This window comes from Corapipo altera, unplaced genomic scaffold (genome assembly GCF_003945725.1).
Source record: "Corapipo altera isolate COAL_440 unplaced genomic scaffold, ASM394572v1 48b, whole genome shotgun sequence".
Classification (NCBI taxonomy): Eukaryota; Metazoa; Chordata; class Aves; order Passeriformes; family Pipridae; genus Corapipo; species Corapipo altera.
Window position 1 is genome coordinate 16329512 of NW_020884884.1, and position 14902 is coordinate 16344413.

A 14902-nucleotide genomic window follows, 5' to 3' on the forward strand; every position below is an offset into this window, starting at 1 on the left:
CATGACATGGGTTTCAAATGACTTTATATTACTGATTGTTTGAAACAGGAAATATAGACAAACTAAGAAGGTGATAGAGAATGCAAACACAATAAGGCTTGCCAAAACCAAAGCAAGGTCTCACTGAATTATTCTGTTAATTTCTCAGCCTATGAAAAATATATCAGGCTTCTGGTAATACTCTTTCCAAAATACTCTATTGTCATTCTGAGAAAAACAACTCCAAACAACCTTGGAATGTGTAAAACAGTTTGAAATGATTCAGCTAGCATTCACATTTTTGAACAGTTCACGGAAATGTTGACAAGCACTGAATTCTTCTAGCAAGTTTCTGATTTGACGTAGATCGAAGCCTGTTTCTCTTTTTGCAGCAATCCAAATTGGCTGTTGCAATTGTCCCTGAAGCTCTCATGTTTACAGGGAGAAGGGTACAAAATAAAAGACAGTGAATTGAGGAAAATTCAGACCAGGTAACTTCTATAGGCTGCAGAGGAGGCATCCATAGCCTGATAACCTAAGTGTGAGTCTATTGTAATAATTCAGGCGTTATCAATACTGCGTAGAAGAATAGTTAAAATATGATGCATGCTGTTGTGAAATGTCAATAGAGCTTTTAATAACTTGCTTTGAAGCATGCACCCAGATAGGAGCCAGATGGCATGGGATGCAGCAGCCAGAGACTCCTGTCTGGTTCAGAGTGTGCGTTTGCACCCTTCTGGGATGCATCTTCACCATGTGCAGAAGAGGCATTAGTGGATTGTAGGGTGGATTGCAGGGGTCCTCATGATATGACAGCATCCACATCTCCCTCTGGAGGTGTCTGCAAGTATCTGGGCTCCCAGGAGAAGAGAGCTTGTAATCCCCACTTCATGTGTATGTGCATGAATATGTACCTAGCTCTATCTATGGGGCAATAGTCCTTCCTGGGATTTCTAATATAAGGGAGTTTAGAAACTTTTGGGTAAGTATGAACATTTCATAGGTATATAATATTATGGTTTATCTGTTTTACTATTGACATTGGTCATGAATGTATGGATTCACTCACTGCCAGTTAATTACGTCATTAAAAAATTGCTACAACATTTTGATTGCAGTTTGGTTAGGCTACGTTCAATGAGCAGATTTTCCCTGTGACAGGAGGAGAGAGGAAAAAGCTTTTCACTTTCAGGAATTGAAAAGGATGCAGGTTACTGAAGAGGATCAGATAGGCAGCCCTACGTTAACAATGCAAATGGAGTGGCAGAGATGGATTCATGGGCTACACAGAAGAAAAAAATTTAACCAATATAGATCATGTTTATGGTAGGAAAATGAAGTTGAAGAGCAAGGCCTGGAGAATTTTAGGACAAGCCCTGCAGAAGTGCTTTCTCACATATATTGAGTGGGGGTCTGAGTAATGGAAGTAAATAAGAAAACAGACACTTTCCTGGACCAGGGAGACAGTCAGTATTAGTTGCATTTGAAGGCATTGGAAAGATGTCCTGAAGATCCTGACAAGTTTTGTGGAACAACTAAAGTTGCCAGCTGAGATGATGAATAGATAAAAAGAACCAAGTTCTGTTTGGTAAGGAAGGGACTAAGGAAAGATGCCCTGATAAATGATAGGAAGGGCAGAGATGGAAAGGCTCATCTCAGGAGCAGAGGTGAATCTACTCTTGTTTCACATGGATTTGGAGAGAACAAATACCCCAAGTGTAGACCTAAGCAGTAAAAAGACCTAAGCTAGGTTGCTCCGAAAAGAAGGAGCATGACTGCTCTGTGTCTTTTGACATGGATCACTGTATCTGTATCACTGCTGCAGCCTTTGTCTTTGCATGCAGACAGCAACTTATTCCAGGCAACTTGTTGCATCTCTGGCAAGAAACTGAATCTTGAAAGAATTTCAACAGCATGGTAATTTTTGGGAAAATTATTGAATGAGTGGTATGAGTAGGATTATACCAATAAGAGAAATCCTGCCACTTTTTATAGCCATATAATATATGGAATTCTATAATATTTATGTGATGATATTGTTCATTATGCTTACACTGTAGCTACTTCGTCTTCAAAATCTCTCATTTTTAATAACTACGCAGATTCTTGGCTACACTGAAATGTTACATTCTTGGATATTTTTTAGATTTATCCAATTCTTCCAATGACAGGTAGTCTTTTTCTTTAAGTTGATGGTTTGCAATCAGAGACTAACGATTTTTCTGATAAAAAATAATTTGAAGAATATTTAGTTTTTCAGTATAAAAGTAATTGAAAATTATTTTATACATGATGATTTGGAAGTATAAAATGACTTACTGACACTCTCAGTGCTATTTCTTAGTATGACAGGATAAATGTAATTAATAATTCTTAATCATTTTCAAGTAATTCAATAAAAGGCAAAGCCCCATTTCTTGTAGTTTAACTGATAAAGTTTTGGAGTATGAAAACATAAACTTGAATATTGAAATTATTTCCTTCACTGGAATGTTGGAGGATATGTAGTTTTAAGTCATGGGCAAATTTATGTAGAAAACTTTTGAAGAAAAATATAATATTGTGATATTTTTACGTAAAGTGTAATTTGGAAAGTTATGATTTGATAGGTAAAATAACAACCCTTATTAAGTAAGTGGGCTCTTGCCTTCACATATTCTTAAAAATCTAATGTCAAACTGACATATAGTATTGTTAGAAGTTGGTTCAGCATGACTTTGATACCTTTTGTTCCTTGTCTGATATTTTTTTGAGTTGAACACTTTTTTCCTTTACCAGTTTTATGAATAGTTTGTTAGCTTTTATAGCTCTTCACTTCCTACCATAAATTAGAGGGCTTAGGGAGGAGTTGCTCCCTCGAGTTACTTCTGAAGTTCCGAAGGTTTTGGCACAGCCAACTTCTTAATGTTCAATAACTTTCTAAAGAATACGAGCTTTCTGAGAGACGTGCAACAGCTTCATCCTGTAACTTTGGGATTGCATTTACTGTTCCAGGGAGGAGTTGCCTTTCAATTTGGCACAAGGACAATGTGGTCTGATCAGTGTTGTTGAATGTTTGCTGCTCACAAGTTATTGGAATGAGGAGGTAGCCAAGAAAAGTTGCTATGGTAAAGTATTGTTTTGATTTAAAAAAAAATAGAGAGGAAGGCAGCACAGACCTACCACAAAGAATGACTCTGTTGTGGTGATATATTATGAATCAAAATAACATAAATAATGTGTTAGTAAACTGGCAGTTCTGAAGGCAGAGATGATGTACAGGTGAAAAAAGATTAAGGTAGAAGTGAAAGGAATTGGCTTGGGAATTAAAAATGTGATGGATGATTTTTAGATCAGAACTTTAATTAATCTTCCATTGATAGAAAGTAAGCTGTATTGTATGAATGATAGTAGTTTAAAAGGGAGACCAAACTGAGGAAAAATCTAATGAAACTATGACTAATTATTACATAGGTTTTGAGCCCACAAAGTATTTTCTATGGAAGTTTCAAGGCCTTATCCTGTGTATTATTTAAATTTGATTTTCAAGTAAAACAGATTGGCTTCATCATAAAATTGCAGGTTTTTTCACATAGTTAATGAAGCAGTCATCTTTGGGATGGCTGGTCCCTCCTTCCCCAGTCAAACTTACGTAACAATAGTCAGATATACAAACCATCCTGTCATTCCCTTTAATTCAGTGATGCTTGTGAACTTTACTGAGAGTGTTCCTTCTTTTGAAAATCTTTACTTATGGGGCGGGGAACCAAGTCTGATACAGTGACTGCTTGGACATCTGTGGAAACCAGTGTTCATCCAGTTTGCTGTCAGTGGCTTGTAGTCGTGCACATCCTTATCAGATGCTGTGCTTCCAGACAAGACAATACATTGATGCTTTGCTATTTTATTTTTTTGTTTTAATTTTTTTTTTAATGCCTGGGACAAGAACAGAGTTTTCCCAAATGCCAGTCTGCAACTATGCACATGAGAAGCCCTGCCTTTCTGTATGTGCCTGTTCTTCGAAAAGGAGTTCCGATTTCCTGGTACTAAGAATCTGTCTCTTAATATTTCAAGATAAATAATAAAAATTCCTGCTAACCTAAGAGCTAGGATAGGCAGATTTCATGCCTGAGCATACAATTAAACTAACCATCTTCACAGTTCTTAAGAACTTGACAACAAAAGAGAAATATTGCCTTTTCATTCTGTGTATCCACATGACCCTCTAACAACATCTGTAGAAGATCAGTGATAGCCTGTAATCTGTCATCTCACCTTTGCAGATGATTTACTGTTCTGTTTTTTTTTTCCTGAATTGTTTTACTGGTGATACAGGGTTGTTGCCTTCAGTAAATTATTACTGGTGGTGTTGCAGGCTCAAAAACCTAAACCCATTCTCTTTCAATGGAACAGCAATGTTTGTGACTAACAAGTAGGTTTCAACCTTTATTTTTCTGGCTGACTCAAACCACATCCACAAAGGCCGTTCTTCTGAAGAAGTGATTCAAAATACCTCTGACTATATCTCCTGCCACAGAGAGTAGTATAACCTGAATTACTATGGAGCCATGCACCAAGGCAACCAAAAATAAAAGAGCTATGTAAAATTTGCAATGAAACAGTCCTGCAGTCATCCTTCTGACAGAAATTATGTGCAAGAAAGGGGCAGTTGATGTTAATAATTCATCCAACTCTAGAAAGCAATTACTACGTTTTCCTTGATTTAAATGATAGCTAAATGATGTCTGTCCAAGACTTTGTGTGCCCAGTGGGGAAGATGTAGCCTTAATCTGCATAGAACCTCTAGTAAATCCATGACTGCCTTAACACATCATTAACAGAACAGTTTAATACTTACAGTATTAAAATGATCAGATCATTTGAAAGTCAGCCAAACAACATAGAAACTCATTTCCAGAACTGACTTCTACCTCTTTATAGTTACCCTCCTAGTCCTCTCCAAAAACTCTTGTATGTATTTGCTATATAGTGAAAGTCCCAAATTCTTACTTTTTTTGCCTGAAATCAGGAGCAAATTTCCGTTACTCTGCACGTCTTAATTTTAAGCTGATATAGTCTGTTCTTTTTTCTCTAGTCTAGGTGTAGTTTAGGCACATTTACACTCCTGTCTATCTCGTATTGGCCTTTTTAGCCACCAACGTGCTTGTAACAAACGTGGGTAGTGCCCTTCCCAAATCTTCGTTCGCGAAGCCTGGGCATGATGATGATGTCACATATGCAGTCCAAGGTGTGGAGAAAATTCTTCTTGCACTCTTGGGCTGTGCCTCCACTGTCATGTTTTGTGCTCTCCTTGGGCTCAGCACTGATCAGTTGTTGAAGATAGCACAGGGCTGAAAATGGGGAGGCCTGGAGGAAATATTCCCCAGAAGCCCTTTGTAACATGGGCATGCAGGGCATAGCCTCCTGGGGCAAGGAGAGGCACAGGTGCTGTCAGTGATGAGTTTGGGGAGCAATCCCATCATTAGGTTTGCCAGTGGTGTGGATGGATTATTGCTGCCCTAAGGGTGCTGATGGCCAGTGCTAGGCCAGCGATGGTGCTTCTAGAGCCTTCTCTCCTTCAGCATCCCTGATTCCTGCAGTCTCTTACACAGTGTCTGTAATCAACGGTGCCAACATGCATGAAGCCAGACAGGGAAGGGTCTGAATGCCACTGGTAGCAGCAGCTTCGATGGGAATAAATTATGCCTGTATGAGATGCCTGTGAGTTGCTGTCACATCACTGGTTCTGTTTTCCTTGTCTGTCTTCATTTTGCAAAATGGTAGGTGAGGACCTGAACTGAAAATCTATTAAGAATTGGGTTCTTTAAGCTTTTTGGCCACACATTTAGAGAGAGAGAAAACTATTTACTGAGGAATTTAATCTGAAACCTGGAAAACTGCTTGCCAAAACACAAGTGGGAAGAAAAATTGAAATGAGCACTCTATATTACAATCTTTAGGAAACACTGCCTTTAGTTTTATTTTAGAAACCACTGGTTATTGCTGTATGGTGACAAGGCAGAGAGTGGCAGTGGAGGGGTCACCCTTCCAGAGAGCCGCTTACCAATTTCTGATCTAAAGGCAATCTTTAAAAATAAATGAAAAGTAAATGCAGTCTGTGTGAATTTGGAGATGACCTAGCACACACTTTAGAGCTCCTTGAAAGAGGAGAATTCAGTGTGTGTGTGTGTGGGATGCTGGAGAGTTGCCCTGTGTTTGGATATGCAAAATAAAGATCTGTTTTGTAAAGAAGCTGAGCACCTGGAACTTTCTTCTGGCATTAGCCTACTAGTCAGATAAAACAGATAAATGCTAATCTAATCAATCTATTAAATAATTATTTTTCAATTAAATAGAGACTAAAAAAAGTCTTAGTAACAAAGCTCTCCACTCAATACCTTTGCATAAGTAGTGTGTGAGTACAGAATGCTAAATAGAGGCTACACTGATATTTGCATATATACAGAATATACACACACATATGCCTTCTCCCACTTATATCTATACTAGAAAAGACAGGATAGCTGATGTATGAGCCAAGAAAAACATTTATTTTGGATGATACATTTTTAGAACTGACTTCTCTGCAGAATTCAAAAAATGTGTTTGAAATTAGAGAGGACTGTTTATAGAGGATATAAAAAAGTAGATGGAAGAAGAAATCACTGAGAGAAATGCTAAACTCCTCCTCCACAAACTGCCCTTTGCTATGACCCTGACCTTTACTTCTGTCAGTTGAAAAGATCCTTAAATATTTGTTGTGATATTTTGGGAATAGACAGGTACAGATAAAGCTATATGCTGGCTACTCTGACTCATTCCCTCCCTATAGATGAAGGTGTAAGGAAAAATATATCTAAACGTGCCTAAAGACACATTATTCTTCATGCCCTAGGGCATTAATGTTTAAATTAAAACAGTCCCTCAAAGTTATTAATTTTTATTAGTGCAATACTGAGGTCTGAAACATGAAATAAATAAGCAGTGATTTCAGTAATCATCGTACTTGCATGTTTTCTTGCTGCGTAATTACTTTACTTTGATACTGTATGTGATCACATGGATGCACACTTTGCTGAGCCCATTTGTTCTGTAACAACCTGCAGTCATCCATGCTGTAGACGTCCGATTTGTCCACACTAAACATGATATGTTTCACGCGTGGAACTGTGAGACACACAACTGTGAAAGCGATTTCTACTTTTATTAATGCTAACTGTTACCGTGCCTGCAGCTGCCAAGTGCTGTGTGGCACTTACAGCGAGCTACTTAATATAATGGCCAGTGGGAGAGGGGGAAACTCTTTCTCTCTTAGGGACATAGTCAAATGCAACAGCTGTTTTAGAGATAAAAACATGAACACAGCTGGCTTCTGGGCAGTTGCTTTTGTTCCCTAAAACACTCACATGCAGTACCATACATAAGCAAAGCATGGATTTCACATTCTTGGCATTATAGTTAAAGATCTCTTGTTGATTTTTGGAGAGCGAGTTTCTATCATGCGCTCCAAGTTTTTATTATATGAACATCAAACAATGTATTGCTGATTATGATTCTTAAGCTCATAAGTTTCTGAAAGCCTTTGAAATCTGTCCCTCTTTTCTCTGTGATAATCTCAGGATGTAACCAAAACTCTTTTGAAAAAGAAAATAACTTGGAAATGTTATATTGACCTAGTCCAATGCATACTGGCTGCCACCCCTTTGCAAATAAGGCTCCTTTCAGATGTGTTGCTGTTTGTGCACCTGAAACTGCTGCTTATCTGTGCAAAAGTAAGCCACTTTGTTTAAATGAATGACAGAAAACAAAATTAATTGGATATCCTGTACAGAATACTGTGGGGTTTTTTTAGTGTTATCGAGTTTACGTCATATCAGTAATTTGAAATTACTGGTGAACCAATAGCACTTATTTTAGGAAGAAAGAGCCCTACACCATTCTGTGATAATTTTTGATATTATTATTTGGTTTACTGTACAAACACATATACTTTCTTTAACTGTTTCCTTCTTTGAGTTCAATGTTAGATTGCAGTATTTCATACCTGCTTTGTATGACCATAAATGACCCATCACATATGTGACACATGATAAAACAACCAAAAGCCAAGCTCATACTTACCATTTTATAAACTCTTAAGAAATCGTCGTGGCCTCCTCTGCTTATTTTTTGTGTTTCTGCAGTTAAAAATTTTACTTATTATAACTAAAAGATAGCTTTCATAAGCTAATTTAAAGCTGAAGTGTGACTTGTTTTCTGTTTGTCACACAGAGGAATGTGCTATCTCTTAAAAATTAATTTATCTTACTTCTTGGAATTGCTTTGCAGCTATGCTGCAGAGATAATATAACAGTGTCAAACACACTTCTATCTCCAAAAGAAAACAAGGAAACAGCTGGGAGTGATTCCCAAAACTGTCATTCACTGTGCAATGTTCAGAAAGTCACAAGTAGAGATGCTAATACATCTCTTGCATCCAGGATTGCCCTACATATGTAGGACAATTGACTTCCTTACAATAGCAATTGGAAAACTGGAGCTTCTGCAGTTGTTGTGTGCTTATTTGTAACCAGTTAGTGTAATACCACAACATCAGAACAAGCCCAATAGCAAACAAATACAGCAAAAATGTGGATTTATGATGTGCATGATCAGTTTTTGTCTTTTTTCACACAGAAAATCCCCCCTTTTCCTCCATCTCTATATTCTCCTCAAGCCAAGCTGATTAACAAACAGCCTGTGCTAATATCTTGGAACACACGCACACACACACACACTCTCTCTCTCCCCCCCCAGGTGATAAGATCTTGGTTGGAGAGATTGACTATTGATTAATTAGTGCTCTTGAGGTCTCATCCTTAAAGGACAAATGTTGATATTTTGAACATTTCTTGAGTGGATTCTGGTGTTTTATAAAAGCGGATGACAATTTAAAAATCTGAGATTCAGTAACATAAAATATTATGAAAAATCTACATACCGCAATTTTACCAGGAGTGAAAACTTCCTTTTACTCTAGAGAATACAGAGACTTCTAACAGATAAAATAATAGAAAAAAGAAAAGTGCTTTACTGGCATTTTTAGGTCATGTTTCAATACATACTGAAATATTCTCTTTTATTCCAGAGTTGTTCCAGATTGAATTATTTTCATATTTCTTCCAGCAAATTTTTTTAGCAGAGTTTTGAACTCTCATTAGAGTGATGATTTATTTTCTCCTTTTGGCTGTGTAAAGCCGCTGAAGCTGTTTGGCTATATTGGGAGCTAACTGAGTGACACATGTACAGAGGTATAATTAATACAAACCAAATGCACATCCAGTGTAAGAATTATATTTGCACTTAATCTAATATGTATTCATAGCAAGAGTGAGGGGATGACTTCTTACTCTTTCAGCTTCAGAGTTTAAAGTAATAAAATTAACTATGCAGGAAAAAGACAAAAGTGAATATAGAATGCAGTAACAAAATGAAGGAGAATCTGCTTTCTTTTCTGCACGTAAAACGTTGGGATATTTTTTCAAAAAAAAGAAGGCCAGTATTACAAATGCTGCTGTGTGTGGCTGTAGCAGCTTTCCAAGTGAGTCATCAGCTGTGTTTGGATCCAGTCTTTCAGTTCCTCTGCACAGACACCTGTGACTTGAAGGAAAGGATTTCCTACATTAACTGGCACAACCAGTAGCTTTTTATAGTCTAAGGATCATCTACTTGAGAAAAAGAACTAACAGTGAGTTGCAACTTTAGAAATTGCTTCACAGTTACCTTTGACAGACCCTTTCCTGAGGCTTTGTGGCTGCTTCGTCAGAGGGAGAAAGGGACGGATTGGTGTCGCCTCTCACTCTGCAGAAGGGGCAACCTATGGCTCCCCATTGCTTCTCAGTAATAAATGCTGCAAAGTGCACAGTGTCACCGCAGGGACAATATACCTCGAGCAATACCTCAAACAATACAGGATCCCCTGAATCAGGTCCAATATCAAATGCTACCTGGACATGAAATATGGATTAAAAGGATCTTTCCCCTATCTATAGAAATTATGTATCTGGATGTCATTGGATGTGTCATTAGACGCCTACCTGCATTTTACGACATCTTTTAATTTAATGAAATCATTATTTCAATATCAGTTTTGTCTGAAATAAAGACAAACCAAGTCTAACCATTACAGAAGAAATTTATTACTTCCGTACAGATCCTGAAAGAGAGGAAAATTTGGTTACAAGTTTCTCATGACAATTATTTTAAAGGATGATCTTTATTTAGTTAAAAAGTGTTATAAAACCTGTTTCAAAAAAGAAATCTATGTGGGTTCTGGCAAGCCATTTTTTTTTAATTTTAATTTATGCTGATTTTTGTGTGAACAATTTTCTTTACTCTATGAAAACTTAAAATGGAAAAAAAGATTGACATAAGTGAAGAATTTCAGTCTTTTCATATGAAATGTCACATGGAAAAAAAGCCTCAAGCCACTTTCTGAACAATTTTAATGAGCTTGAAACTATTCTGTTAATCTCAGTGGAGGTTTAGTAATTTCATGTTAATTTTGTTCATTTTTTTTTCTCCTGTAAGAAAGGGGAGGATTGAAGATCTGCACTATTTGTTGTGATTGATATCTCATTTTGGCTGTCAGTCACCAGCAGGCTTTTGTTCCTGGTGCAGGTCAGCTGTGAGAAGGCAGAATGCCCAAGGGTACACCCTCATCCTGGGCAGAACTCGGCTGTCATTTCCAAGCCCACAGGCACTCTAGTGTCTCCTTAGATAGCTCTAATGAACTCTAATCCCACATATTCATTTTAAGATGGACTCTTAAAATGAATCATAGCAGCCAATTACATTTTGTTTTGTTCATTGGTCCTAGTTGTATTCCTTGCTGATAGCCAGTGTCAATACATGTGCTCTTGCAATGGACTATGCAAACATAAAATTACAGTTAAGTAGTCAAAAGTCAGGATGTGCAAGCAGAGCCATACCTTCACTCAAATACCATTACCCCAGAGTTTAAGCCATTTTTTCATGGTTCTTAGTCATACTTGGCTCTGATTGATTAGAGCCTTAAAGGCACATTTCCCTTTGCATGGCAGTCTCATTGAGCTTCCTGTAAAACAGGCTGATTGATCTCATTTAATTTATGCCTATTTCATTTGGGGACACATATTGGTCTCTAGGAGGGGAGAGTCCATCTCTGCCTACAGGGATCAGTCGTTTGGGTGCAATTAGTTTATAATAGTTCATAGCCTCAGACCAGTTCTCTACCAGAGTGCTTTTCACAGCTGCCCCTGACTTGCTTGTATGAATTCAGGGTTACACAAGTTACTAAAAATTTCCTTGCAAAATATGGGTTTTAACTGCTGGACAGAAGTAAGTGTATATATGTCAGTTTCTGGTGATATTCCTCCTAAAAGGTTTGAGTGGTGACAAGAACATTTTTTCTCAACTGCAAATGCAATTGTCTTTTTAAGTACAATGCTTTTATAATCCTGGGCTAGGAACAAATTTATCAAAAAGCTAGAATTATTTTCAATTCTTATTATTACCATCTTACACATTGTAACTATGTTGATTTTTCTTTTGAGAATCTGAAATAATAACAAAAAGCTCACTCTTCATTTCTTAATATTTGAATGGATAGATACTTCAGACTTTAACTGTGCTATTATTGTCATGCATCACAGACTATTTTTATTCAAAGTAAAACATTACTTACGCAAGCAGAATTTTCCCACACTATCACAGCTTTAGAAGGTGATTTGATGAATTAAAGGGACCATTTTACACTACTAGGATAGATGAATCTGTGGTCTGACACAGTCTGGTTATTTTGATGTCCAGTTTTAAACAACTGAAGTGACTAGGGGCACAGCCTTAAAATACAGACTGTTTTCATACTCCAGACTGAAAAGTGTCAGATCTGTGGTATCGAAACATGCTGATTTATTTGCTGCATGTTCCACTCTATGTTGTCAACATACTCCGTACTGGGGAAATTACAATGTGTACTAGTCCACATGTTCTGTACAATGCCCATTTACACCAGATGCTTCAATCTTGCATCTTTAATTTCTTGCATTGCAATAGATGTATTCCATGTAAGCTTGTTTTCAGAAAAAAATAAGCCATATGTCATGCACTGATAAGAATTTCCCACATGGTTATAAATGAAAGTGCTGTTCTGCTTTCTTGTTACAGAATTTAATTACCTTACATGTCCATGTCCATAGCACCAGATTGGCCATTTAGTCAGTTGGTTACTAGTTCAAAACCTGCTCAGAGGCTTACAACCCAATGTAGTCTTACTGTAAATCAGTATCTCTACCGTGCAGAGAATCCAAGTTGTTTGAAAAAAAAAATTTTTTTTCAACAAAAAAATATCTTGCTGAGGTGAAACACTCAAAGTTATACACACCATGCAGAAATTTTATTGGAAAAAGTTCTTAGATGAGCATCATGTGGTCTGTGTGCGCTTACAAAGGGGTATGTTAATGGAAAATATATTGGAAATGCAAGCAAAATATCTGCAAACAAAATTAATGCTCAATGGGAAACTATAGGAAAATAAAAAACCGGAACACATCTAAAAAATTGAAGATGTCTCTTGGTGCTTCTTCCAGATAGTGAAAGAAAATTATTAAGAGAAATACAGTAAGGGTTTTTTACTGTTGTTATTATTTTTTCTTTATCAATAGGCTTCAGGAAACTGATAAACATATGAAAAATATCCAACTGTAGCCCTGAGTTACCCAAGACCTAAGACAAGCCAGGTGTGGGGACGTTAGTGATGATGAGAAATAAGGGGCAACAGGGCTGTTGTCGCTCCTTTAGAAGCCCACTCAAGGGCTGCAAGTGAGTGCGAGATCATCTTCTCTGCTGTTCCTCCCCAAGAGAGTAGAAGTCATGGGGCTGAGTGGTCAAAGGAGAACCTCAATCTTTTTCTTGACAGAGGTAATTTTTCTCTGGCCTTTTTGTATAATGAATCAGTTATTTGAATTAATCAATAACATTCTGAAGTACCACTGGACTGGCACATATTTCTTTGATTGACTTTCCTTTGGTTTTTCTCTTGAACTGCTGTCCTTTTTTGTCTCTAGAAGGCTGTGTTGGGTTAATCCTGAAAAGGGATAGAGGCTGCAACAAAGTGCTGAGGAGCATCAGTGAAAATAAATGGTGGGAAGTAAACTTTTCAGTGCACTTTCCCTCTACTCAGGACTTCCGGGAGGTGAGGTCCACCTCACTCCCAGCCTGGAGTGACTTCCTGTACTCTGCTTCCATTGGTGTAAAACCAATTACTCCTGGTTGCTTATATCTCTGCACATTTGGGGCAAGATATATTGGGTCCTGAGTATTTTAAATTCAGAACAGAATATTTTACATGTCTGCAGTGAGAGATTTTCATTCATCCATATAATAGCTATATGCTTTGTCCATATAAAGATAGTTTATGATTTTTACCATTTGACAGCATTGCCACTGGGCTATGCAATTCTTCAAATTTAGTCCTTCCACAATTCCATAAAGTAGCAATTAGCTAAAAAGGAAAATAGTTATTTGTGTTTAAACATAAAGAAGAAGAAAATATACCTGCTGAAATTGACTATTTTAATTTCCGAGAAGTCGGAGGTTTAGAAGGGATGTTCTGGTCTTGAGGTTTAAAATCTAAAATATTGGGAAAGCATAAAAATATTATTTTGACAAAATAGTCTGCCTTTCCTATTTTCTCCCAACTATGTATTTTTACCTATTTTTTAACAGAAATCTTAATTATGAAACTCATTCTATCTAACAATAGTTTTAGCAAGTAGGTCAGTCCTTTTTCACATTATTACTTTCTACCATTTTCTAGGCAATTGTGTAGATATTTTAATATGTCCAACTGGAGATAAATTATCCTAGAGGACATCCATGGTTGTTTTGGGGTATGCACTGGAGCCAAAGCAGTATTGCTATGGAAAATCATCGTGATGCCTCAAACTAGTAAGTCTCCATAGCAACTTAAAAAAATAATGACAGCTGTACCAAGAAATTTGCTAATAGAAGCCCTTAACACATTTGTCTAGACTCAGTCATACTTCATACTCATTATAACCAGTAGACGGATTGTAAGACAATAAAACAGAGAGAAATAAACAGGGAATATCTGCTTTTCCTGGTATTTCCCACTGACTTCAGTTAAGTTATCTGACCTTGTCTGTGGCCAATACAACCATAAAAGTGAAATGTAAGAATATTTAATAACAGATTAATCACAAAATATTTGATTCTAATATGTACAGCATTTCATTTATTATACGCAATATATACAGTGGAAATTTCTCATTAATTAGCATAAAGCTAGGTGTTCTGAAAACAAATAAGAAAATTCCCATACTGATAATGTTAAAATTATTGGCTGTAACAGTCTGTGTTGAAAAGATTGAATGAAAAATGCAGCAGTATGAGAGACATTCTGTTCTAAAATGGCCTCACTCAAGTTCAAATTACAGGGCACTGATATATAGAGAAGGATTCTGTACAATCAAATCACAAGAGAGATTGCTAGCTTTGGCTTGCTGGAAATGTGCAAACACACCACTAGAGAATAAGACAATTAGCTGTGCAACTGTTGAGCTACAATATATAGCAAGAACCAAAATTTTTATGGGTTGGTATCAGTTCAAAAGAGATGTGACACAGGTTGCTGATTTTAAGGCACCCTTTGAATTTTCTTTATAAACAAAAATTGTATCTAATGGAGCAGAACTCTATATAAGACCTTAAAAAATAAAGAGTTAATCACAGAACTGAAAAAATAGTTGAAACTGATTTTATCTGATTACATTTTTATTGTGAGTTCTGCCAAGAATACATGTTCTCGGGGGGGTTGAAAAGGACAATTTAATAAAGCTGAAAATAAGTTTGAGACAATCAACTGAAGAAAATGTAAACAGAAAGATGAGAAAGATAATTGTCC

At 36.8% G+C, this 14902-nt stretch overlaps 1 long non-coding RNA gene across 2 annotated transcripts in view; it reads left to right on the forward strand.

Moving 5' to 3' along the window:
* Nucleotides 1–14902, forward strand: part of LOC113946333 — a 42631-nt gene that overhangs the window by 7625 nt on the left and 20104 nt on the right. For both annotated transcript variants that reach the window (XR_003527393.1, XR_003527392.1), the window contains exon 2: nucleotides 12642–12897. This is a non-coding gene — a long non-coding RNA (uncharacterized LOC113946333). The remainder of the gene's footprint in view (nucleotides 1–12641; nucleotides 12898–14902) is intronic.